General features: G+C 39.4%; 1 protein-coding gene and 1 pseudogene across 1 annotated transcript in view; one reads left to right on the forward strand and one right to left on the reverse strand.

Moving 5' to 3' along the window:
- Positions 1–24,797, reverse strand: part of Gat (GABA transporter) — a 1,840,468-nt gene that overhangs the window by 461,651 nt on the left and 1,354,020 nt on the right. The gene's annotated exons all lie outside the window — the stretch shown is intronic.
- On the forward strand, positions 19,179–21,366 carry LOC137234761 (calponin homology domain-containing protein DDB_G0272472-like; annotated as a pseudogene).

Raw genomic sequence — 24,797 nt, forward strand, 5'->3', positions numbered from 1 at the left:
TTTAAGCGTTCTGAAAACCCCGAGGCCGGCTTCCGCATCGAGCGTTGATTGTTATGGCTCGGCATCCTGCTCATCTGAAGTTGTTAACATTGATGCTTGAAGAACCACCCCTTTTGAGGTTGTGCCTAACCTTTGACAAATAATACTATTATGAGGTGCCCTTGCGCACCTAGGACAACGACTGGCTAAGCAGTTTTTAGCGATATGCCCCTTTCGCAAACAATTCTGACACAAACCCAATTCCAAAATGCGCTTCATTTTCTGTTCGCGATTTAGACGTCCAAGAGCAGGACATTTATGTACTGCATGATACCCAGCGCAGCTTGCGCATGGCCTATAGTTAAGGTTTGATGAAACGTGCGCTCTGATGTGCTGATTTGTTTGAGGATTATTGGCTTGATTATGTCTGTAGTAAGTTAGTAAGTGATAGGGTGTGTAGAGTTACTTAGTAGCCCACTACTTCGACGCTCGAGCCATGTAAAAAAAATCCTTCTGTAAATCTGGAATGCGGTCTATAGGCCGAACCATTTCCCACTGTAAACGCGATGCGCTATCTAATCGTGACTCCAAAATGTTTAATATAAAGAGGTCACGTTGCTCCTCGGGTCCCAATGGTCTGGCCACCATGCGAATACTATTTCGCGTTACATCAAGTATATTTCTTATAAGGGCATGCGTAGCCTTGGGCCAGGATGGCAAGCTGTATATTGCTGAACAATGTGCTGCATAACATAAGTATTCGTTATCATATGCCAAACATAACGTTCGCCAGGCATCAGCAAAGCTGTCGTTTCGCTGGGGCCAATACCCTAACGCTCTGGATGCATCGCCCCTAACACAGCTTTAGAGTCGATCAAGCCTCTGCAGATCTGTGAGGTGTGGGTTTTGGAGAACTTCGGCTGTAAATATGTCGCGGAATTGCACCCACTCCCGATGATTTCCAACAAATGTCGGAAGACGATCTGCCAACGGCAGCTCTGCAAACGGATATTGCAAAGACCGACTATTGGCAGGTACGCATACAGCTGTAGAGCAACTTGGTTCAATCGCTTTAATTTTTGTGCATAACTCTGCCCTAACCCTAACATATACATCATCAACTTCCTGCTGGCTTACAAACCGAAATTCTTGGTGCGATTCGTCCTGATTTGCCTGCCGCAACTCACGGCCTTTGATCTCAAACCTATTCCAAGCCCTATTTAGGATATCTAGACGCGTTTTCAGAAACTCAATACTCATTTCATCATAAGTGGCCGAAACCAACCAATCAAACTGACGCTGGATTTGCGCCACAATAAAATCTATTTCTGCTTGAATATTCTTTTCACCACCAGAAACACCGCTCTGTGAACTAGCATCTTCCGCGGTCACTGCCGAGTTCCGTTCACCAACTGCTTGCTCCATTAAATCTTGCTCACGATCTGAAAATATAAGAATAAAGTCACAAAGTAAATTGTAATAATCTAGTGTCCAAAGCTGTATATAATAACGATGCATTCTAACAACAAGAAGTGCATAATTCGCAGATTCCCCTATTTTCAGATATATGTATTTGGAATTAACATAAAGCTATATTCGCAAGATCTTCTAAGCCGCAGATGTGTCAAGGATTATATAAACATCTCAAGTCGCCGATATTTTACGCAGGAAGTTGCAACCCTTTCGCAGCCACCAAAATTATCTAATAGCAATTATGTTTATTCAGCAACAGCAAACAAATACTTCAATTTGCAGGTATGCAAACAACACATCGAATATACGCACCATCTTTCTTGCTTTTCTTCTTTGCCGCAGATGACTTTGCTTCTCCTGCCCTTTTCTTCCCTTTTCCAGTTGAAGATCCACTTCCCTTCGTTTTTGGCATGCTTTCATCAATGAATCCAAAAGATACGATTGAAAATTTACCCCAAAATGCTAAACGTTTGTTAAACCTCTTGTTATTTTTATTACAGCCAAAATTTTACGATACAGTTTAAAATTTTCTTTGCCTTCACGACACCTATACAAGTGTTTGAAGAGAAGCAAAGTCTTTCTTCTGCTACAGACCTATTAATGTGCATCTATTTTCGCCTCGTACATATACATATGCGTCGGCGATTTCGAGAATATTCTGCTGAATCTTTTGCTTCTATTTGCAAGCACTTTTGTTTCGCCGTACATAGTACGCTGCTAATATTCGCTTTATTTTCATACATACTTCCCCTTCACCGTATGCTATGCGCAGATCGAATAAGTATTACAGTCATACAAGCACTCCAAATATACGAAACGCAGTAATGATACAAAGCCGATGTTACAAAATATTCCACTCTCGCACGAAACGACTCAAATATACTCCGCCGCGAATACATAATACTACAATTCTACTCATGAAACAACTCAAACATGAGACGACTATGCAGAACCCTCTCACTTTCGCATGAAAAACTCAAACACAATGCTAAGCCATCGCACGACGCTGACGCTACACATTTATACATATTCGCCGTTCGCCGTTCGCCATTCGCGAAACACAACGCCATCTGGATTAATCAGTTTTTCTTCGCTCAGATCTTTCGAGCAATAACTATATTGTGTTCGCTCAATATTGTCACCACTTGAACGCCATACGCAGTCGTCTGAGCAAATTTGTGACTCTCAGCAGAAACAAAACTCGTGCGCAATACATTCGCACGCTTACGTATATATATACCCACATAGTCATGTATGTAAGACGCAATACATTATACTAGCGATGGAAGCAACATAGATGAAATATCAATACATCAATGCTTGATTTCATTTAGATTTTCGCCGTTATTTTTATCGGTCTACTATTACCGAGGATTTCTTTATCTTTCTATAGCAACCGAAATATCGCAGCTCATCTCTCTTTTATCATGATTGTAACCCTATTGGCGCAGATTCTTGCCATATTCCGAAAACAGTAAACAAGATATTCGATTGTTGCAAGTTTGATACATCGATGTTCCAACAAAACATCGTATAATCGATGTGCTAACATCGAAGTTTTCCACCACTACACAATACACATTATTCTTTCATGATTACGCAACATGCACAAACTCGTTTGCTTTAGCCCGTTTTGTAATAAGCTTGCACCTTTCCGCAGAAATTTCGCAGCTAATGGGCTGTAAATATATAACCTTCGGCTCGATGGACCAAAATGTTTCCGCATAACCAAATAATAAAACAATACGCTTATGGTTTAATTTATTTCATTTACTGTCGCCTTGCGCGCTTTCATTTTACTACCGTTTTGATGTACACTCAAATCGTAACTAACTCAAATGGGTAACATCTCGCTCGAACAGTAAGTATTGTTTTCAATAAAACCGGTTAACATAAAAAAATTTTTTTATTATTTTATTTTCAAGTTTTTAGTCTTTATTTAATTGTCTATTATTTCTCATTCTACTTAGTTCATTTAGTGCAGCGATGGGTAAAACGGCTCGTATGAGCCTTTTGCTCATACGGGCACGCTTTGCACATTTAAGTGCTAGGTGAGGGACGATCAAGTTCTGGTATGTGGGGCGAAGAACACAGGAAGAGAATAATATACAAACACACATAAGGTTGATAAAGAGAGAGTATTTGGCCTTATACATATGTGGAAAATAGAGCTGCCGCCGCTCTTGTTATGTTAAAATTATTAAGCGTTTTAGGATAAACTAGCCTTTACCGGCGGCTTCGCTGGCACTAAAGGCCACAAATATGTAATGAAGCTTTTGTAATTCATAACTCGAACTGAATTTTCAGTTGTAATTTTAAAAGTTCCGTTATGATTCAAATCATAAACAAAGCAAGTTTTAAAATTAGAAAAATGGTCGCCGTAAATTAAACAAACATGCAACACATGCTCCAACAATTTTTGCAGTGTGGATTTAACGATATATGTATGTAAGCTGAAGAAATTTGAAAATTCTTCCCTAATTTGAAATGTATAAATGAAAGCAGTTATGTTTATAATAAAACTGGTAAAATTACCAAAAGTACCTTTTTTATTTGGAAACTGATACATTTCTTTCTAGGCTCACGGCAACACTGCCAACAAGTCTGAAAAGGGTTTCGTTTTCCCACGATTGTATACGAAACGTGCATTAGTACGTTTTTCTACTATTGCTTCCTCTAATGCTACTACTTTAAAAATACTTTTTAAATTCTTTTATGTATATATTGCAAAATGAATCGGCTTGCATATAATTAAATGTATGTGAAGGCGAAATGAATGTCAATAATGCGCTGCTTAACATAAAGTGGACTTCATTGTATGGGTATTCCGTTTTTCGTATTTCTTTCCAAAATATGTATGTTTTTGTTTTCGTACTATTGCAACACAGTTTGGGAATTGCTTTTCGAGGTTGAGAGAGAATATTTTCATTACAGTTTTTTAGTGTTTCCGCAACCTTCTTGCGATGAATATCGTTCGAGACGAAATGTACGATATTTCCAATGTATTTTTTACTCCTCTAACATCCCAAAATACACAGACATCTCACCTAGCACTCGCTGCACTGAAACTGATTTAGGAGCCGAAAATAGGCCCATCCCTGATTTAGTGGCTCATTGTTACAAGGAATCTTCCCTGATAATTTGTTATAAGCGAAGTCCTCTATACATAATCCCTCCAAAGACTTTACTCGACTCAGCGCCTTGTAAGCTTGTCCCTTCTCGACCTCCAAAGTATGTCGACGTCACTTCTACCGGACTGTATGTAATAGTTATTCCAAATATGAGCCAAATTAGACCACAAATACGATTTTTTAATATCTCGCTCCTTGCGCCACCTAGCGGCGATTTTTTCATATGTGGCTTTCTATTCATGTATGTATTATGTGTTCTAAATATGAGCCAAATCGGTCCACAAATACGATTTTTTGAAATATTTCAATCCACGCGCCACCTATCGGAGTTTTTTTTTATTATTGCATTGTCATCGGTTTCTAAAATATACCAAGTTTCAGGCTTGTAGCTTATCGGGAAGTTACTTAAATTTCATTTATAATATTCTGTTCGCTACAAAGAGTCAAACTAAATAAACCCGTTTAATTAAAACTAGTATCGCCTGTGGTCGAAATTCGACCAACTTGTATTTTTTCAACTCAGTCTATGCATCCAGTATTGGGGGTAGTGTACTAATGCGTTAATAGTTAAGCAGTGCGTGGAAATATAGAAAACTGGTCTTACTTACTTAAATTTAAATTAAAATTTTGAATTTGATCTAAGGCGTTATACTTTTTGATTGCATTTTCTTAAATTTTCTACAAACTTTTCAAATGTATCTAATTATAACGTTGTGGTATGGAAATTGACATAGAATTATGGTGAAATTACTTGAAATTGAATTGAAAAATCGGTTTTTCCACACCAACCGGGAGGTACGCCGTTGGCGCGCTACCGAAGTTAGTTTTGGGTGCTCGGTTCCCCAGTAGGCCTATATCACCCATATACATATATCGCCCATTAACTTCAATAGTGTCATAATTCAAAAAACACGAACTTTTAGTTAAAAACGAAGGAATTTAGACTGTCAGGCCTTTCTGACCTAAAATCAAAAACGTTTTTTTTTCGTTTAATATACAACGTGAAATATTCCGTTTCAGTCAAGCTGCATTTAAATAATAATAAACTTAGTTGAAATAAAAGAATATAAAATAAAATAAAATAAGAAATAAAATAAATTAGCATAAAAGACAATATAAAAAATTTAATGTTATGTTTTTGTAACACTATTTATTTTTTTTTTGTTCAGTATAAGACGTACTTTATCTAATCCACTATAGGTAGGTGGCAACAATGGGAAACCATATGCATATATATGTAGGTGAAACATTTGAGCAACACGCAACACTACGCAACGCAGAGCACTTACATAATTGGTCCTATAGATGGCGCGCTTTTGTGCACGAAAATAAATTTCGATATTTGGAGAGATTGTTCGAATTTACAAAAAACTTTTTCTTTTAATTATAAACAAATAGAGTAATATTTGTTAACAAAAATAGGCCTATGCACAGCGGCTGATCCATACGAATCGATTCATATAACTTTTATATGATTTTACGTATGCTAAATATGCGAAACAGCCTGTCAATTGATTGTATGGAAATTTTGTTAGCGTATTAATATATAGATAAAATAATTTAAAAAAAAAAATGTTAAGTTAAACGGTTTTATTGAAAACAATACTTACATGAAGTAGTAATAATACTAAAAGCTAGCTAATATTTCGGTAGGTCCTAGGTACTAGTCATCACACTCCTCATCAATCTAGGGCGTTGATCAGACAACTAAATAAAAGCGTTGGGCGCGTGAAATTTCTAAAAATGGGAGGCGTATCATAACCTTGTTAAGGTTCAGTTGGTCTCACTTATGACTATCAATAGAAATTTTACGCGTCCAACGCTTTTATTTAACTGTCTGATCAACGACCTAGATTAATGAGGAGTGTGATGACTAGTACGTAGGACCTACCTAATTATTTTCTAGCTTTTAGTATTATTATTACTTCATGTAAGTATTGTTTCCAATAAAACCGTTTAACTTAATAACTTTTTTTATTTTAAATTGAAGTTTAGAAAATTATAATTGTAGTTTTTGAACTTCAATTGTAATTTTCTGAACTCCAATTGAACACCCTGAACTTCATTTGTAATTTTCTGAACTTCAATTGCAACTCTCCCAACTAAAACTGAAAAAGTGAAAAACAGTTTACTCCAGACTTTCTGGCAAACCCGGTTCTTGTGCAACTGCATTGCTTTTCTAAGTTGTTCTTCCGGTTCATCATTGGAAGTCAGGCTTATAATAGATTCTGCGAAATAATAAAATATCAAGATTATGTAAATTTAATACCCAAGAAAACTGAATAAAACTTTGAGTGGTCTTTGAGGCCCTTCTTCCCATGCGTCCCGTCAACATTATAGTCCATTATGACTGCACTGCTGAGGAATTTTTCAAGGTTTTTCTTAACCGAATTTTGCAGCAAGTCCCTAAGTGTTGAAATCTGTGAAACTGAAAATGATTATTAGTATAGACCATGTATGATACAAAATCGTTCCAAGTACAACATAGCTTTAGCTCCATTCACAAAGTCCATAACCAAAAATTGTTTTTAAGAAGAATTTTTCACATATCTTGTATTTGTTGGTGAGGGACTTATGAATTGAGCTACCGATATGTAGGTAGGTTGAACTGGCCGGTCCATGAGGACCTCACATAGACTGATTGAGTCCGTAGTGTTACCAGAAGTTTGTTTTAACGACCAAACTGAAAAACCCTATCAAAAACCAGGACCTATGTTATAAAATAACTCCGTCCTCTTGGCAAATACTAGAAGCTTCCTAGGACTTAAGCCACTTGCTGCTTCTAGATCTGACAGCTGTATCACTCCTAATAGCTGGAGTCTTAGCCTGGCAAGTGCAGGGCACGAGCGCAGAACGTGCTCGATCGTTTCCTCCTCCAACCCGCACTTCCTACACCTGCTATCACTGACCAAGCCTAATTTAAAGGCATGTGACGCCAGAACGCAGTGTCCAGTCAGAATACCCGTCATGAGTCTACAGTCCTCTCTTTTTAATGATAGAAGCAACTGTGTTAGTCTAAGGTTGTAAGACCTACACATAATCTTCGACACTTTACAGCCCCTCGCTTGAACCCACGCCTTTTCTGCTTGGTCGATCATGTGCACCTCTCGCCTTCGCTTAATCTCGCCCAATCTAATTGGGACGTCTACGGAGCAAGCTTCAAGGGATGCGCCCTTTTTAGCTAATTCGTCCGCTTTTTCATTCCCATCTATTCCCATATGCCCTGGGACCCAATATAGATGTATGCTTCTCCCTGTCCCGATTCTCTCCAGAGACTGCTTACACTCTAACACGCATTTAGATGCTGTGCTATGCGAGAGTATTGCCTTAATTGCTGCTTGACTGTCAATATAAAAGTTAACACGGTTGCAGCTTAAGCTATTCTCTTCCAGGGTTTCTACTGCTTTGGTTACGGCTAATATTTCCGCTTGGAAAACGCTACAGTAATCCGGCAGCCTGTAGGATCTGCTTAATTCCGGATCAGCGCAGTATACCGCAGACCCTACTCCTTCCACTATTTTGGAACCATCGGTGTACACATGTATCGCCTCGTCCGCCATTTGCGCACCCTTGCGCCAACCGTCCACCTCTATTGTGGCCTTAAGATCTCCCTCAAAGTGCAGGTAGGGAATCATGTAGTCTGTTCGTCTTGTGACTGAGGACGCTATACTACTATGGCCATATGGTCGGCGCTCAAGCTGCCCCGAAGCATCGAGCCTGGTTGCGGTCGTTAACGCTTTGTTCTTTGCTACCAGGTCTACAGGTGGAATGTGCAGAATGGCATACAGTGCAGCCGTCGGGGTTGTTTTCAGGGCTCCCGTAATGCAAAGCATCGATAGTCTGCATACCCCCTCTAATTTTTTGAGGTATGTTGTTTTTTGTGTGGCTTTCCACCAAACAAGAACTCCATAGTATAGAATAGGGCTTACAATCGCTGTAAAAACCCAATGAGAAAGAGAGGGCGATAGGCCCCACGTACACCCCAGCATTCTTTTACATGCATAGAGTGCCGTTGAGGCCTTCTTGACCCTCTCCTCCACGTTGAGCTTCCATGACAGCTTACTGTCTAGGATGATTATTAGATATTTTGTGCAAGGTTTCTCCTGTAAGGTCACCGCTCCTAACTTAGGCCTGGTCCAATTTGGGACCTTGTACCTCTTTGTAAACAAGACCATATTCGTCTTCTCCGCATTGACTTTCAGCCCGACATTAGATGCTCAGGTATGAATATCCCGAAGCGCCCGATCCATCAAAGAACTAATCGTTGGAAGGCATTTTCCACTTATGACAATTGCAACGTCATCTGCGTAAGCCGTAAGTTTTACGGGTCCCTCATCGAATTGCCTGAGCAGTTGGTTGATGACCAGTGTCCACAGCAGAGGTGATAGCACCCCTCCCTGCGGCGTGCCCCTGTCCACTGATTTCGTGGCCTCGTACAATCCCCATTGTGATGTAATCTTCCTGCAATTTAACATGCAGCCGATCCATCTGATTAAGGCAGGATGTACTTTAATGTAATTAAGACCATCCATAATCGCCCATTTTGCAACATTATTGAAAGCCCCGGCAATGTCCAAGAAGACTCCTAGAGCATACTCCTTATATTCCAGGGATTTCTCTATGCTTATTACCACCCTATGCAATGCGGTGTCTACCGACTTGCCTTTGGTGTACGCATGCTGTGTTGTGGAGAGCAGCTTTTCATCCACGTTGCACTTTATGTACACATCTATCAGCCTCTCAAAGGTTTTGAGCAGAAATGATGTTAAGCTAATGGGTTTATAGTCTTTGGGATACACGAGACCGATCTTCCCCGCCTTTGGTAGAAAAGCTACACGAGCAGTTCTCCAAGAGTGCGGTACATGATTCAGTCTTATGCACCCATCGAATATTATTTGAAGCCATTCCACGACCGCCCTACTTGAGACTTGTAGCATGGCCGGGAATATACCATCTGGGCCCGGCGATTTAAACTTAGAAAAGGTCTTCACTGCCCACTCGATCTTGGTATCGGTCACCAAGCCCGGCACCACTAGCTCCGTGATCGAAGTGTGAGTGATGTCTGCTGGTTCTTCTAAACCGTCTCCCGATGGGAAATGTGTATCGAGAAGCACCTCTAGGGATTCCTCACTATCACGTGACCATTCCCCGTTCTCTTTCTTTATTAGTCCCTGGACTATGTTTCCCTTTGTTAGGACTTTTTTCAACCGTGCTGTTTCACTGGAGCACTCTATGTCCGTACAGAAACTTTTCCATGAGTTTCTCTTCGCCCTGGTAATTTCACGCTTGTAGATCCCTGTACCCGTCCCGACACGCTTCGCTTTCCGCGGTCTTTGCGAGTTTAAACATTTCTTTTACCTGTCTTCTTAGAAGACTCAGCTCATTGCTCCACCATGGCGGCTTTGCTTTTCCTCTGAATCTTCTTAGAGGGCAAGCTTTGTTATACGCAGTCATAAGCGTCCTTGTTAGGAATTCATTCGACTCCTCCAGTTCCTCTACATTAGCAACCTCTTTGGGTTGTCCCAGTTTCGTTTCTACATGTTTCTGGAATTTAGTCCAATTCGTTGCCCTAGGGTTTCTAAAGGTTCCTCCCTTCTCTACCCTCTTTAGTGGGATGCTGAAACTTATATACGCATGGTCGGAGAAGGATGGTCTATCGAGAACCATCCAATCATACCTTGATATATCACGCTCGGAGCTCAATGTAATATCCAGAACATTGCTGGATGTTGGACCAATGTATGTAGGAACATTTCCCCTGTTGGCTATCTGCAAATTGGTTTGCAGGATGTAACAAAATAGAGATTCGCCTCTCTCGTTCGTATCTGCTCCTCCCCACGCATTGTGGTGCGCATTTGCATCTGCGCCTATGACCAACCGCCCTTTGCGCCCTTCCTCCTGTACTAGCCTTTTGCACTCCATCGGTGGAACCTCCGCAGCATGGGCCATGTAGCAGGACGCCAGGATAAATGCCTGCTTATTCTTTTGCTCAACGGCCACCGCTACGAGATCCTCGGTGGTGTAATTAGGCAGCATATATGAATGCAGCTGTTTCCTTAACATTACTACAGCTCGCACCCGTCCTTCCGTTTGTGCGTAGTAAACGCCAAACCCGCGCGCGCTAAGTCCAGAAACCTTTCCTGCCGATGAGAGCCACGGCTCCTGGATCAGCGCCACGTCAAACGAACCCTCCTCAAGGGTTAGGAGGAGTTCGCTCGACGCCACTTTACTGTGTTGGAGGTTTATCTGTAGGACTCGCATCACCATTAGGCTGTTTGTCCCCCTCCAGCACCTTCGTCTTGACGTCGTCGTCCTCCTCTTGCCCTTTTGGTTTAGAGTATTCGAGGCGCCCTTCAGCCCCTCGTGAATGTTGTGCCGTGTGTTCCTCTGTGCGAGTCACAGCACCATTTAGCGTTTGGTCCTCTTCTAGCACGTTCGTGGTGACGTCGGGGACTTCCACCTGTCTTTTTTCCCTTAGGCTTCTGAGGTCCTTTTCGACTTCGCCCACTTCCAGCGTGTTAGGATTTTTATCCTCGGGACTTCTTTTCCTGAGTCGCATGTAAATTTTGCCAGTGCCAAAGGACATTTTGCCAAGCTGCGTGTACAAAATATCCTCCGCCTGCTTGTTTATTTGGAAGATGTAGAACTGACCATCCTCGGTAGGCCGAGATACAGTAAATACCTTCCAATCCTGTGTCGGTATGTTCGGATTCTGATTCTGCAGAAGTCGCAGTGTATCCTCCGACTTCATCACGCATGGTATCCATACCTTAACTTTTGGTACCGTGGGGATTTGCGCTTTATCCACCACCTCAAACCGCGCGTTCGTGCCTTGCCTTTGGAGGTTTGGAACGACTTCCTCCAGCCACCGCAAGCTCGCGATGTTGTCGCACGCTATCATCTTCACACCATTATACCATCCCCCCGAATCAAAGGTTGGAAGGGGCTTACTTGGTTGTTCCCGCATCATCTTAAGCATTAAGCTAATAAGCTCCCTTTCCACAGATCTCCACCTTTCAGTAGTCATTTGTCCGAACGGACTGCTACGATCAACCAGCGCCACAGTCAGTGACTGCTTTGCCACATCACTCATCTTCTCGGGAAAAGCAGGAGTCTTAGTGTTATCTCCCTTTAGAACCTCCGAGAACACCGGAGTCTTCGCGTTAACTCCCTTTAGCGCCTCCGAGAAAGCCGGAGTCTTAGCGTTATCTCCCTTTGGCTTATCTCCTACTTCCGTAGTTGGAACTTCCCTCTGACTGGCAGCTTTCGAGGTAGTTGCTACCTCGCTATTGGAACCCATCTGTCTTACAGATTTGGGCCTACTTGTCTTGTCTATGCGACTGCCCTGCCTCGCGGCTCTAGGACTGGGTCCTTTCTGCCTCTTGAAAGCAGGCTTGTCGCCTTCTGCCGAACGTTGCCTCTTCATTCTGCCATTCGACGCTTCTTCCTCCTCGTACCGGTTGCTGAACCGAGGGTTTCTCGCAACAAACCTTTTGAACTGCCTTCGACCTACTTCTACCGCTTCATGGGCCCATTCCAAGCGCTCGATCTCCACTTCTGTTGGGTCGACCACTGCTCCCAAGCGTTGTACAATTCTTAGTGCTGCACGGTACTGCGAGAGAGCTCTTTTACTTCCTCTGCTCCGTACCCTTCTCCACTCTTCTACTCCGTTTTCATTTGTGTGCTTCTCCAACACGGAGTTCATTGAATCAGCACTACTTTCGCTCCCCGAGTCCGACGCATCGCTTAATTCGTATTTGTCGTCCCTGGATTGCGACTCAGTCCTCCTCTTTACATCCTCCTTATTACGTTCAGGTAATGAGTTGTTCATCTTGGTCGTACGACCACCTGCCCGACAAGGCGGGCTCAGCGGTCCAGTATTATATACGGGGAAAGAACCGTCCGCCACAGCAGCGCCCCTTACTGCGGTAAGGCCATAAATACTTCCCGAGATGGCCCGGTATCGGGAAGGCTCCGTTCGAATACAGCCGAATTTATCCCCTGGCTGCAAATCGTCCAATAGGCACGGTCCGCATAACACCCTGGATTAGGGGTTGGCAGTTCTTGGTCACCGACATCCCGCCGCCCTCCTATGAGGCGAAACGGCGTAGATGTCAGTCCTAAACAGCTCCGCCTCATAGTCGGGCGCTATGGAGTTCGGCTAAGCCCTCACACCAACGACAAGGTGCCTACCCTAGTGAGGGATAGAGCTACCGATAAGTAATTAAGAAAATTTTAAAACAAATGTTTACTGTCCAGAAGAAAGTACAATGAAGAAAAACAGCAAAACGCTATGGAAAATAGTTTTTGAAATGTTTTTTCTGGGTCCGTATTTGTTCTGCAATGACTTAACCGATTTAAGCCAACGATAAATATGAATCTGTCAAACTATTTGTGAAAATGATAATACAATATGGATTTTATAAGTAGGCGTGGTCATTAGTTTACGTATGTCATTAATCCGATTCACCAATTACTATCTATTGAGATTTGAAAAATTTTCCACCTATTCGTTTTTAATTTTTTATTTAAAAAGTAAAATTAAGACTAAGATCGGTTGTAACCAAACTCCATATTCTCAGCCGAGAGCGCTTATCCTACTGACAATTAGTTTAAGTTTTTTGAATTTGAATAAAATTAATACTTGGCGTGATGTACCGACGACGAGGTTTAGGCCGAACTTCTCTTTCAATTTGCATAGTGCTTTTTTTAGGTTTTCTTAGAAATTGGCGAGACGCGAACTAGAAGCTTTTCATGCACAAATACACCGTTAGTGTTTGCCAAATCACTGCCGAGAAATACTTTCTTCTAATTGAAAAAATATGTTTCTAAATGTTTGGAATTTTTCTCGGGACTTGAACCCAGGACCTTCCATGTGGTAGGCGGAGTTCCCTTTCTGAAAAAATTAACCCGATTTTAGAAAACGTAAATAAAGAAAATTCAACCTACAGTTCCTCAAACCGAATTGATTATTTATAATTTTCACTGTTGGAAAAAAATACTTACAAACAAACTCCGATTCTCAGGTACAACCTTTTCATCAATCTTAAGCAAATCCTCTGCCCACGACAGAGGAAAGCAAGATTTTACTGAGGACGCTACAGCTTCTTTTTCAACTAACTTGCTCATTACCACTTTTTGGTCTGCAAGTGCAGTCATCACTGCAGCATTTTGAGAAGACATAAAAGCTAAAGGAAATAAAGTTGAATCAAGGTAAATGTAATATGTATATAGAAATATATTTAACATTCTTACACAAAATGGTCTCCTTCAGGTTTCCGACGGTTTCTGAAAGTAAAAACAATACAAATTACCAAATAGATCTTACATTCATGTAGAGCTTCTAGCTGTGCCAATGAAATTTTTTTTATAAAAAATTTGCGTACTGGCAAACTTTGTCCTGCCCTAAAATTGAGTCAATTGCAAGCAAACAGGAAAAATTGCAATAACTTTTGAGAAAGAACACCGTACTTATAACTTTCTGAACTTGAATTTAAATTTTCTGAACTTAAATTGTAACTTTCTGAGTTTAATTTGGAATTTCTGATCTTCTTTTGTAATTTTCTGAACTTGACTGGAAAAGATGTAGACTTTTAACAAAAATTCTTTTATTACCCGGAATCGAAAATGGTGCACTAATGGAATATGCATTGAAATCATCAAAATTTCAACAACCACAAAAATTTAAATTTTTTTGCTGATATCTCTTAGAGTTTTGGAACTTTCCAACATATGCTGTTTTTGTGTTGAAAATAAGTATATTGATTTGATTTGGATTTATATTGTATGGGGGATGTCACGACCCTCATTCCCATTTACCCCACTTCTCGTTAAAGCTATGAATTTAGCAATATCAGATATGCCAAGTTTATGTAACGTGACTTAATCTGTTAAGGATATGTGATATTGGAAGAACCATACCCTCCTTTCCAATTCTTATCACTTTTTTCCACTGATATAAAATTGATATTGGGCATCTGCTTGCCAAGTATCATTGCCCTGGTATTGTTGCTATATATATCAGATGTCACGCTCCATACATATCAAAATTACCCCCTATGCACTGAATCAATTTTTCTAGAAAACTGGTGTATATTTAATTTAAATGGGCCACACGGTAAAAATTTGAGTGTGGCTTATTTATATATAAACAGGGTAACGTTTCACAAGACGGTGCACCACCTCATTTTTATCAAAGGTGGTATCAAAAGACGCGTTTCGACCTCTGTTTTTAGAATCCCGAAGCGAAAATTAAAATTGTTTTTCTGTCAAACAGATATAAGCAAAAAATTGGTTCTAATTTTCATGTGGATGTTTTTTTATATTTGTTGTACACACACACACACTAATGCAAAAAGGTGTTCTGCGCGCATTTAGTTTTGATCCCCAAACCGGTGCCGTACCCAACCATGGTAATTTTTTATAAGCGCGGCTGAAGGCCGCCAACGCAGAAAGGTGTTCTATGCAAAAAAACTATGGATCGGCCCCCATATTCCCATAACTTTCGATAGAAAAAAATGTTTTGATTTCCGCTTTCAGATTCTTAAAACGGAGGTCGGGACGCGTCATTTGATACCACCTTTGATAATTTTTTATAAAAATTAGGTGTTCTTGTAAAACGTTACCATATAGATTTTTTTATTCGGTTTGGGGAATTGAATCTTCCAATTCCAAATGGTGGCAGTCCTCTTGCCTCTAGTTAAAGCGCCAGGTTAACAAACGTATAAGGGTAATATATTGGCAACCTTTAGACGTGCCTAAGCAGCTAACGCATGTTGCAAAGTAAAAATCCGTAGCACAATAATTTTCCTTTTTTATTAAAGTCAAGGGATGTCTGTAAATCCCTTAAAATACCTGGTTAAGCGAAGGTTGACGATTTATGTTATGAATCTAGAACTTCTCAAAATATAAACAGATTTGTTTACATAATTTGTCGATATGACAGGAGAGTAGTTAGAGAACGCTTTTAACGATGGTACTTTCGAAATTGCATTAATTTAACCCTTGGACTGAAATTTATAGGCCCTACACATAAGATTTTGTATGCATCATCGTGAGCTGACGGATGAGTGCATGTATTTTCCGGGGGAGCGACAAAGCCTAAAACTGTGACTACTATACCCATTAAATTACTTACCTTTCAAATTTGTTATCTTTGCATCCAACGCCTTGCAACCTGCACACTCTGCAACTTGTGACTTTTTATCTGGAAAGGAAAAAAAACCCGAGTTTATGATAACTTATACAGATGTATATGTGATGGAACTTACAAGAGGATGATGGTACGTTCTCTACGTTGGTGAAGGATACGCGCTTTATATCTTTCGGCATGGTTGGTTTATATTTATTGTTTAAATTCACTAGATAGATGTTAGTTTAGTTAATAAGTAGGGAAATCAATATTTTGTTGCATATGATTTCGCACCACCAATCAAAACACACTATTAATTTCCCTAATGTGTTTAATTTAAATTGAGTTAAAAAGTGCCATGTAACAATGGTAGCAATAATATGCTATCAATATGAGGTAGACCTACTAGTTTACATTCTATTTCTTCAATAGGGTATTGATTTTCCTCGTCTATGAGTGAGAAGTCGCCCACGCAAATACGAAGGGACATGGAGTCAATTGGTTCTAAAACGAAACTTCTCAAATTTGTAAACTCTTTCCCTATTACAAAACATCTGTCTTCTGAAAACCCTGTAATTTCTATTGGTTTGAATGGTTTAATGAGGCTAAAGCTATCTGGCTTTTTAGAAGAAAAGACGCAATCCTGGGAGAAAAAACACAAACCTCTGCCCCACAACATTTTAAAGCCTTGATGCTTATCCTTTGCTAGCAACGTTTCATGGCTGACTCTATTTATTATTTGTGGAAGAATTTGAGTTGGCTTTTTCACATACTTTTTTAATGTTTGGTAATAATTTTCGAAATCGTAAGCTGAAAAACTTGATAACAGACCAATTGATTCAACACTCTCCGTTAGATGCAGTAAATGATGGACGTTATGAGTAACACTGGAATTCCCGAAAATAGTTGAGAAATTTTCAACAAATAAAGATAACATATTTTTTGCTATTTCCAAATTATCTAAACATAATTTGGGACAAAGGAGCATCCTATAAGCACAGAATAGAAGCAAAAATTGATATTGTAGGTCACCATGAACATTGTCCTTCAGAACAAGGACTCCTGTATATAAAAGAAATTGGCGAAACTCAGTTGCCTTCCAATTTGAGATTTCGTCGAACGACCTGGGCTTACGTGCGAATTCCTTCGTTATACACGGTGCTAGAGAGACTAAAAATTGTGACATATGTTTCTTTTTAAGCTTTTCAACTTTTAAATTTATATCGTCTTGAATCATTCTTTTTAAAAAGTTTCGCATTATCCCCAAATCCACCAAATGCATACTATCTATTGCTACTTGGCTTATCATTTTTACACCAATTTCTTTTAGTGGAGTCTTTGAATTCCTAAATTTCGGGACATGATGTGTTTTATATCCTCTGGTTAAAAAGTCATTGTCAGTTACCAAATTTCCAGACACAGAAGAATATACCATTACATGGTTTACTTTTACCCCGATTTGCGTACACTTGCTGCAACCATGAGAAGCTGAATGATAAGGTGTACCGCAAACAAACGCTTTCGCGGGAGCATCACATACAATTGACCTTATCAGAACTTTTAACAATTTTCCACCTAGTTCAATGCCATTTTCTAAGATATTCTCCATTTCCGTAACAAAAGGATTTAAAAATTCCGAAACATCGCTTGGCTTTTTATTTCCAACATATATACTGACAGGAAAAACACAAAAAATGCTAAAATCAACTAGCCGCACCAATACTGGCCACAATTGAATGCGAGAGCTTCTGAATAATGGCAACCCGTCAATTTTGATGTCTATATAAACGGTGTCAATTTCTTTAAATATGTATGCAATTTTCTCCAATTGCTTTCTCAAACCAACATGGCAATAGAGTCCTGGTGGAATGGATTTAGTAACTGCGATTTCTCTTCGTTTAACATAGAGTGTTTCGGCGCTTCTTGGTACATCTAAATTCTCTTCTTGTAAAATACTAAGAAGGCTCTCAAATGCTCTACGTGATGGTCTAAAAGTAGTAAACCATTCCAGAATTTTTTCCTTAAAGGAACGCTGCAGTTTGCCTATAACTGAATTTCCACTATCTACATTAATAGCTCCATCAGAACAATCACTTTCCTCACATTCATACTTAGTAGCCAAACTTCCTATATCGCCAACTCCACTTATGCTAGTACCGCATTCCTCCGCAGAGGATTTTGATGACCCTGCTTCATCATTACTAGAAACTGGACAAAACAAAGTCGTAGCATACATTTCCCTTTGCTTCTTGAAAAGTCTTCTCATATTACGTTTGCTACTCATTGTTACATGCAATTTTCAACTCACCAAAATCGCAAAACACCACAAAATTTATATTTTTAATTTTATTTTTTATTTTATATTATTTTTATAAGGCACGAGCAAAATTTTTCCACTTTTCCGTACACGCTTGATAATTTGGAATGTATACTGAAAAAGCAGGCATGCTTAACCAGCGAAACGATATCATTTCGTTACGATAATTAACGTTAATAAACGAAACAAAGCCATTTCGTTTCGTTTATTAACGTTAAGAACGTCAAATTAACGAAATGATTTTGTTTCGTTTTCTGCCATATCAAAACGAAATCAAATCGTTTATGTTGATTATTACTTTCAAACTATGCTGGCAAAGCTGATTGCTGGCGGAGTCATTAAAGGTGAAAGCATTAGCCAAGCTGATTGCAACTCTTCTCATGAATTTTGACAGTACGAGCATTTCTCAGAGTATTTTTGACATTACCACCAACCAATTACACAAACAAATTACATGGAGTGTGTGTGTATGTTCGCTCGCTGTTACCACCTTACGGCTTCACCATGGCTATAGCATTGCCAGCACAATTCAAACATAAAGTATCACGTTTTTGTTAACGTTTTTAACGTTAACGAAAGCTTTTCCTTTCGTTTAAAAACGAAATACAATTTATCTTGATAATTTCTTTATCGATAATATTTCGAAGTGTTTCAACAGAAACGGTGGAAATTTTTTGATAAACGATTAGCTTAACGTTAAGGTGCATCCCTGTGAAAAAGTTAGATTTGTATACGCCAGCCGTTTATCGATTATTGCGATTGCCACCGATAGATCGAAAAAATGTAGTCGGCTGATATGATCGTCCGTGCTCGTGTTATGTTTTTCGTAAAACAGCTGTTGTTATATTACAACTATAACTAACTTTTTATGGAATAGCCACAATATTTTGTTTTCCAAATAATATATAAAGCTTTACATGTAAAACCACCAATGCGGTAACGACAGATAGCAAATCGATGATAGGTTGAATACAGCAGCAAAGGCACAAAGCAAAGCAACGCGAGCAAAAAATTTACATGGACCGCCTTGCTGCGTTGATTTTGAACTATGAAACGTCTTGCTGCTTTAATACAAGCACAGATATAGCTGCACTACACTACGCGGCAAAATATTCTTTGCATGTATTCTTAGCGCCGTTGCCGCTACATGTCGCGCATGTAAGTCCGCCTTTACTTTTATTGGCAACATTTCAGTACTGTTTTCACTATTCAACTTGAGTCCATGCATAAAAATTACAATCGCCTTTTAAATGAAATTTCTATACAAATTTTTGAACATCAAATTTTTTTCACTGAACTGGAACTAATTTACACACAGTCGTATTCTTAAAATTTTGAACAGTATACTTTTACGGGAACCCAAAACTTAATGGGTTTGGGTAATATAAAGCAGCGCGTAAGATTTTGAAATGCTTACTTATATCGCACAAATAACCTACCCAGATTGCCCATTCACAAGTTCAAAATTACTTCGCTCTGCCATCTAAGTCACAGTTGCCTACTTAAGCGAATGAAGGAAAGAGAGAAAAAACACGAGCTAAAGGAAAATGACGTAACAATTGCCCATAAAAAACAGCTGAACTAATGTTTACATGCGCAATGCGCCACCTTCTATATTCCATCAAGCTTATATCGCTATATCAAAATCGATAGTTTCGTTTATCGACCATCTTTTGTCATCGTTGACATTTACATATATTTAAAGAAAAAATAGCCAATTTTCAACAGGCGAGAAAATAACCAATCTTCAACGGGCTCTACAATCAACGGAGGTGAAATCTTCTGAATTGGCAAAGATATTGGATGCTGAGAATACATGTAATGAACGCGATGTTGAAGAATTAAAGGAACGTTGGGAAAAAGAGAAGGTAGCAAAAGCAGAAAGATCCAATAATTGTAGTAAATGCATTGATTATATGGTAATCCTTTATACACCATGACACTGCTAATACGCGTCAAAAAATATCGAGGGAGGTGTCAAAAGACGCGTATTTATCTCGACAACAATAATCCGAAGGCGGTTGAAGTTGGCGATTTTCATGTGGTTGTTGTAATGTTGTTGTACCCACAAAAAAATTGTGAACATAAGTGTTTTGTACGGATTAGTTTTGGTCTCAAAACCGGTGTTGGACCCACCGGGTAATTGTTTATAAGCGCGGCCTAAGGCCGCCAACACAGAAAGGTGTTCTGCGCAAAAATTCTATGGATACCTCCCCCGGTTTCGACGGCACCCGCAGGTTTCTTTCTCTTTGAGCGAGTTAACATTTTTATTTTCCGCCTTCGGATTATTAATACTGATGTCAAGACGCGTCGTTTGATATCACTCTCGATATTTTTGGACGCGTATTAGCAGTGTCAGCTGTCGTAAAGAATTACCAAATTGACGATCTTACGCAACAACTAAATAAATCTAAAGCTTTAATTGTAGAGCTCAATGAAAAGTTAAAGATAATCGAAGAACAAGAAACGCTTATACGCGAGCTCAAAGCCAAAGCTGCACGATTCGAAGAGTATGTCAAAAGTCAAAGTAGCACATCCGAATATAGTTCAGCTCCACCAAAACAAGCATCACCAAAGCAACCGGCTGCCAATGATGCTGATAACAGTAATGGGCAAGAAAATAAGCACTTGCACACAACTGAGATAAAGCAAATTGAAGCGCGTGTACGCGATGAAATGTCCAAGTTATTTGCCATCGAAATTAAACGTTTTCAAATAAAACTTAATCAAACTGAAGAGAAAAATATTTGTTTACTACGTGGATATGAACTTGAGCGTAAAGTCCTACAACAGCGACATACCGCAGTGGAGCTATTAAAGCAAGCTATTCTAGCTGAAGCGCATGCGATGATTGAAAAACAAACTGCCATATTGCATAAATGTCGTGATGAATTATTAGCAAAAAATCAACATGCTGTTCAACTATCTAAAGAATTAGAAGAACGGCAAACGCAAATCGAAGCCGAGCATCAATCGATGAAAGCTGAAATGATGCAATGGGAGGAGCAGTGTAAACATGTAGATGCTATAGAGAGTGAATGGAAAGATAACGTACAAACTTTGTAGCGAGCACACCGAAAGGCGTTGACAGCATGGCAAAAGGAATACAATTAACAAAACATACAGCAGCGAATTATAAGCGTTACGCCGAAGATAAAGAAGCACATATGTTGCGAGAATATGATCGACTTAAAACAGAATATGATGCTTCACTGACAAATATCGAAACTCGTATGAAGGATATCCTGGAAAAACGGAATCGTGAGATTAGGGAAATTATAGCTGCATTAGAGAAACATCTTGAGTTTGGTTATGACAAGGAAAATAGAAAATGAAATTAAGAGCTTCATTCTGTATTGGGAACGATAGTTCAAACGATTGATTCGCTTCCAAATGATTGCGTCTAGCAATGGTATTCTTCGGACTTTACCTTTCCTTACTTTATGTCAAACAGGAGGGCGAAAGCAACTGTCAAATGATATGTTACCGTCGTTTACATTAGTGCAAATATACTGGCGATTCGTCTCTGAGGCGAAACGGACGTTCCTTTTGTATACAGAATGGGGCCCTAAATAATTGTTTTAGACAGTGGATAAGAAGGGCATTTATCGTACATTTATTTTAATGATATCAGTTTATAGGCTTGTTATTATCATAACGTTCAAATAAATTCTTTTTTATAAAAATTTGAAATTAACGGGTAAATTTTTATGATCTTGAAATTTAATGGTATGTTCATCTTATACATTTGTAAATTTTAATGAGTTATAGACGCCTTTCATAATAATTTGTTTACATTGATATGTTATATTAATCTATTCCATCGAGCAAATAAAATAAACAACAATACATAAAAAATAAAATATATAACATAAATTTCGATAGACACAAACTCTTTGACTTTATCTTCGGATTCGCGTTCCAAACAAGTATTTTGATACCTCTCCAAAATTTTAGGACGTGTGTTAAGGGTGTCTTGCGGCCTTATAGTAATACCTTTGTATGCATATTACAATTAAGTTGATGTATATTGAACTAGAGAGATATTAAGAAGCTAGAAAGATAATCAATCATTTTGTAAACTAATTTTTCTATTGAGGGGCCACGGACTTTTACTATTATTATGCAGTTTTCGGCATAAGAAATGATAGTAACTCCTCCTTTATAGTTCTCCTTGATTTTGAAGTTCGTTCTTAAACTTTGCCGACTTTGGCCGGCCATTCAAAAAGCTTGCACGCACATCACAAAGTTATAGTCAATAGACTATTCTAAAACTGACTAGTATGATGAATGCCATGAAATTCAAGTCAGTTAACTACACATACACTAACTAGTATGAATCACACCACAAAATTATAGTCAATGAACTACTCAAAAGCTGACTAGTATGATGAAGGCCACACAATTCTAGTCAGTTAACTACTCATACACTAACTAGTATGAATAACGCCATAAAATTCTAGTCAATGAACTAGAATTTTCGCTGACTACTTTGGCTTTTGACTGCAGGGAATTTGTTATAATCGAAGTCCTCTATACATAATCCCTCCAAAGACTTTACTCGACTCAGCGCCATGTATGCTTGTCCCTCCTCCAACTCCAAAATATTTTGATGTCACTTCTACCGGACTGTATGCAATACTTGTTGCAAATATGAGCCAAATCGGACATCATAAGTCGCTTTCTATTCTTGTATGTATTATGTGTTACAAATATGGACCAAATCGGACCACAAATGCGATTTTTTTCAATATCTCGACCTTTGCGCCACCTAGCGGCGATTTTTTTATTGGTCGCTTTCTATTCTTGCATGTATTATGTGTTCCAAATATTCTTGTATGTATTGTGTGTTCCAAATATGAGCCAAATCGGACCAAAAATACGATTTTTGTGAATATCTCGAGCCTTGCGCCACCTAGCGGCGATTCCTTTTCATATGTCACTTTCTATTCTTGTATGTATTATGTGTTTCAAATATGAGCCAAATCGTACCAAAAATTACGATTTTTGTGAATATCTCAAGCCTTGCGCCACCTAGCGGCGATTCCTTTCCATAGGTCGCTTTCTATTCTTGTTTGTATTATGTGTTCCAAATATGAGCCCAATCGGACCACAAATACGATTTTTGTGAATATCTCAATCCTTGCGCCACCTAGCGGCGATTTTTTTCTTATTGTTGCATTGTCATCGGGTTCTGAAATATATTCCAAGTTTCAAGCTTGTAGCTTATCGGGAAGTTACTTAAATTTTAATTACAAAATTCGTTCACAAAGGCCGGCTGTGCAGCCGTGCAGCCTGTCAAGTCAACCTAAATAAAACCGTTTAAAAAGGACTCACCTCTATCTTTAACAATCCCACCCTCGCCTATGATAAGCCGTCCTCTGCACCTTTCTTGATCCTCCAGCCTTTCGAACTCTTCTGGTGGGTTTTCCACATTATGGACCGTGTAGCAGAATGCCAGTATAAGGGACGGTTTCCGCCTTTTGCGACTGAAGAGTCAGGAGGCGCTCGCTCAACGCCACTTTATCGTGTTTGAGATGTATCTCTAAGACTCGGAGAGCCATTGAGCTGTTTGTTTCTCTCCATATTGTGGCGAATATTAGCATTTCGTTTCAGTAGCGCTGCTATAAAATAAATGCACAACAACAGGAGAGTAAGAAGTCACACATATGTGCATGTATACATCAAAGCAAGCAGCCACACATACATGCAAACAGTAAATCTAAGAGCGAGGATATTATTACACATACAAACGCACATAATTAGAAGACAAAAGTAAATACCACATACACAAAGTAGAAATAAATAAGCAGCTTTTCGAGAAGGTAATACATGAAGAGTTTGGACCCTTGGAGAGATATGCGAACGAGGCAACAGAGTATGAAGCCAGCGCAAGCTGAGGAATAATCAATTAGTTTGATTGAAACACGCTATTAGTGAAGTACACGATAGTTGTAATTGTGAAGTACTACTGCTACGGTAAAGTTTTAAATAAAGACCAAGAACTCTTTCGATACTTAGGAACGGAACCCAATATTCCCTTTGCCCGATAATAGATGACACTATACTGCTATAGCCATACGGCTTGCACTCCAGCTGCCCGATTCCTTCAGCCTTGTTGCAAGGGATAACACGATATTTTTTGCCATAATGTCTGCAGGTGCGATGTGTAGATTTGCTTAGGGCTCCCGTTATGGTAGTCAATGATAATCTGCATACTCCCTCTAGTTTTCTGTCCTACCTAATTTTTTGTGTTGCTGTCTACCAAAAAACGACCCCATAGTGAAAAATTGGTTTGAAAATTGCCATAAATATGCAATGAGAGCGTTGGGTGATATGCCTCACAGGAATCCTAATATCCCTTGCACGGGGCCGCGGAGGCTTTCTTCGCTCTCTTTTCCACATGAAGTTTCCACGACAACTTACTATCTAGGATTACTCCTAGGCTTTGTCCAAATAGGGACATTATATTTCCTAGTAAATAATACTAGCTCAGGTTTGTGCGCTATGGCGGTGAACCCAACTCCGGATGCCCAGGCATGTACATCCCGAAGTGCCTGCTAATTCAGAGAGCTAATTGTTGTTAGGCTTCTGCCGTTTACGATGACTGAAACGTCATCTGCATATGCCGTAAGTTTGATTGGTCCTTCGCCGAAGGAATTGGTTGATAACCAGCGTCCACAGCTCCGTTTGCTCCGTTTATAGATTTTGTTGCCTCGCATATATCCCATTGCCGCAGCTTAACATTGAACCGATCAAAATTGTT

The sequence above is a fragment of the Eurosta solidaginis genome, chromosome X (genome assembly GCF_040869045.1).
Source record: "Eurosta solidaginis isolate ZX-2024a chromosome X, ASM4086904v1, whole genome shotgun sequence".
In the NCBI taxonomy this organism is placed as follows: domain Eukaryota; kingdom Metazoa; phylum Arthropoda; class Insecta; order Diptera; family Tephritidae; genus Eurosta; species Eurosta solidaginis.